Below are 3,567 nucleotides of genomic sequence, written 5' to 3'. Positions count from 1 at the left end.
TTATTTACAACCAGCGGGGCTGAGTACGCCCTCATGCATGATTTTTTTCAAAAATACAGGACATATGAACATCAAGCCAGAGATTGTCCAACTCCTTCCTAAGTTCCATGAGCTTGAATCTGAAGAACCATATCTACATTTGAAAGAGTTTGATTAGCCACTTTATATTTTCAAAATGTGTCTGAGGACACAGTCAGGCTGAAACTCTTTCCTTTTTCCTTGAAGGAGAAGGCTAAGACGTGGTTACATTCACTGCGTCCTAGATCCATTGGCACATGGAATGATATGCAGAGGGAATTTATAAAGAAATTTTTTCCACATCATAAAACGATTACCCTTAGAAAAGCAATCATAAACTTCACCCAAAAGGAGGATGAAACATTTTCCCAACGTTGGGAAAGATTCAATGATTTGGTCAGTTCATGCCCACAACACGGCTTTGAAACGTGACACATTGCAAATTTTTTCTATGATGGACTGCATCTTCCATGCGCCAAATGGTCGAGACAATGTGTAATGGAGAATTCATTAATAAAAATGTCGATGAGGTATGGGATTACCTCGATAGTCTTGCTGAAAAAACACAATCATGAGACTATTACCCAAAATTGAACACCACATCTAGGCCGACTCAATCTAAGGAGAAAGGTGAATTGTATCTCTTGAAAGAAAAGGATGATCTCAAGTATAAAGTGACTACGCTTATAAGAAAAGTTGAGGCCATAGAAGGAAAGAAGAATAAGGTTAATGAAAGTGTTTGCGGCATCTGTGATTGCAACATTCATACAACTGAAAATTGTCCTACGATACCCGCCTTTCGAGAAGTGTTGAATGAACAATCCAATGCCGTAAATACTTATCAAAGACCTTTAAATGGACCGACCTCTAATACGTACAATCCTGGTTGGAAAAATCATCCAAACTTTAGTTGGAGAAATAGACAAACTGCTACCCCTCAAAGTTTCTTCAGTCAAAATCCAAATCAAGGGAAACCTCAAGAAGAACCGGTTCAAAATTTCATGCAAGAGCTAACCCAGGCAATGCGAGATTTTATGCAAAAGATGGATTCATGTATGATGGTTATAGAAAAGGGGATGCTTCCTGCACAACCGCTCCCCAATCCTAAACCACAATACGAGATGAGTAATCTCAGCTCTTCAAATCAAATGGAGCACGTTAAATCCATCACCACTCTTAGGAGTGGGAAGATCATTGATAAAACCCTTCCGGTTAGGCCCGAAAAGCCTCAAGAATCAGAAGAGGACAACAATGATGGATCTAGTGAGGCCCTACAAAAATTAGAACCGGAACTTCTAAAAAAGCTAGTTGCTCCATTTCCCCAATGGTTGGTCGCACCAAAACCTCTCTCTAACTCTCAGGATATCCTAAAGGTGTTGAAACAAGTGAAAGTCAACATTCGTCTACTTAATGTCGTAAAACAGATACCTTCATATGCCAAATTCCAGAAAGACTTATGCACGACCAAACCACGGCTGAGTATTCAAAAGAAGATCTTCTTGACCGAGAAAGTGAGTGCCATCCTAAAGCAAGACGTGCTACAGAAATTCAAAGATTCCGGTAACCCAACCATATCATATGTAATCGGGGACCACCGAATTGATCATGCACTTCTTGACTTAGGAGTGAGCGTCAATCCGATTCCCTACTCGATATACAGACAGTTAGGTTTGGGGGAATTAAAACCCACCCTAACCATACTACAACTTGTCGATCGCTCTGTTCATGTACCAAGAGGGATAATTGAGGATGTGTTGGTCCAAGTTGATAGATTTTACTACCCTGTAGATTTTATCATCCTGGACACCAAACCTATCAATAACATGAACACTCAGATTCCTGTCATTCTTGGTCGCCCATTCCTTGCCACTTCAAATGCAATTATCAATTACAGGAATGGTGTCATGACTATGTCTTTTGGGAATATGACATCGGAGTCAAACATCTTTTTCAATAACGGCAGAAACTTAGAGGATGATGACGATTTCCATGACATTAACATGATTGACTCTTTCGTGGAAGATATGACACCTCTGACCTTATCCTCTGACCCTCTAGAGACGTGTCTGGCCCACTCCTATGATTTTGATGATGACATGATTAGGGAGACGTGTGCCTTGCTTGATACTGCACTGGTACTTGAAGTTAACTGATGGAGGCCACAATTTGAAGAGTTGCCCCAAACGGATGTAGTGCCTCTACCGTCTAACCTTAAGCCGCCGAAGCTTGACTTAAAACCTTTGCCCTCTGATTTGAAATATGTTTATTTAGGTCAAGATGAGACATACCCGGTGGTGATCTCTGCCCACCTGGAGAAAGAACAGGAGAGTATGCTTATATCTACTCTCATTGAGCACAAGGGAGCCCTTAGATGGACGATAACGGACCTCAAGGGAATCGACCCCTTGTTTTGTACTCACCGCCTATATCTTGAGGATAATGCGAAGACCGCTCGGCAATCACAACGTAGACTAAATTCAAACATGAGGGAAGTGGTTAAGGTCGAGGTTCTTAAACTATTGGATGTGGGTATCATATATCCCATATCCGATAGTCAATGGGTGAGTCCAACTCAGGTGGTTCCTAAGAAGTCCGGGATCACCATCGTAGCCAATGCTAATAATGAACTCGTGCCAACAAGAGTTACTACTGGTTGGAGAATGTGCATTGACTACAGGAAGCTGAATACCGTCATGAGGAAGGACCACTTCCCTTTACCCTTCATTGATCAAATCTTAGAAACGCTAGCTGGTTATTCCTATTACTGTTTCGTTGACGGGTATTTGGGCTACAATCAGATTGAAATCGCCCCTGAGGACTAAGAAAAGATCACATTTACATGTCCCTACGGCACCTTTGCCTATAAAAGGATGTCATTCGGATTATTTAATGCCCTTGCGACCTTTCAGCGATGTATGATGAGTATCTTTTCTGACATGGTGGGAAAATATCTAGAGGTCTTCATGGATGATTTTTCTGTTTTTGGTTCATCTTTCAGCGAGTGCATAGAGAATCTTAAATGTATTTTAAAAAGATGTGAAGAAAAAAACTTGGTACTTAATTAGGGGAAGTGTCATTTCATGGTTCATAAGGGAATTGTCCTTGTACATATTATCTCGTCCAAAGGAATCGAGGTGGATAAGGTAAAAATTGATCTTATCTCTAACCTACCTCCACCCAAGAACATACGGGACTGCGATCCTTCTTAAGACACATTGGGTTTTACAGAAGATTCATAAAGGATTTTAGTCTCATCTTTCGTTCTTTATGTAATCTACTTCAAAAGGATGCACCATACGAGTGGACTGAGCCATGTCACGAAGCTTTCACTAAGCTTAAGGGCATGTTAACTAGTGCACCCATCATATAACCACTCGACTGGGGCATTCCTTTTGAACTTATGTGCGACGCGTCTGATATGCTCTTGGGGCGGTTCTAGGCCAGCGAAAAGATAAGAAACCCTACGTTATTCATTATGCAAGTAAGACTCTAAATCCTGCCCAAGTGAACTACTCGACTACGGAAAAGGAACTCTTGGCCGTAGTGTTT

At 41.2% G+C, this 3,567-nt stretch overlaps 1 non-coding gene across 1 annotated transcript; it reads right to left on the bottom strand.

Annotated features, from left to right (window-relative positions):
* Positions 1-333: 333 nt before the first annotated feature.
* LOC131244886 (small nucleolar RNA R71) lies at positions 334-440 on the bottom strand. The gene has a single exon (XR_009170657.1). It is a non-coding gene; the product is annotated as a small nucleolar RNA R71 (small nucleolar RNA).
* Between the last annotated feature and the right edge of the window lie 3,127 nt (positions 441-3,567).

Source organism: Magnolia sinica, chromosome 4 (genome assembly GCF_029962835.1).
Source record: "Magnolia sinica isolate HGM2019 chromosome 4, MsV1, whole genome shotgun sequence".
NCBI lineage: Eukaryota > Viridiplantae > Streptophyta > Magnoliopsida > Magnoliales > Magnoliaceae > Magnolia > Magnolia sinica.
The sequence above is the reverse complement of the archived record's forward strand: the minus strand, read 5'-3'. Positions and strand labels throughout refer to the sequence as shown.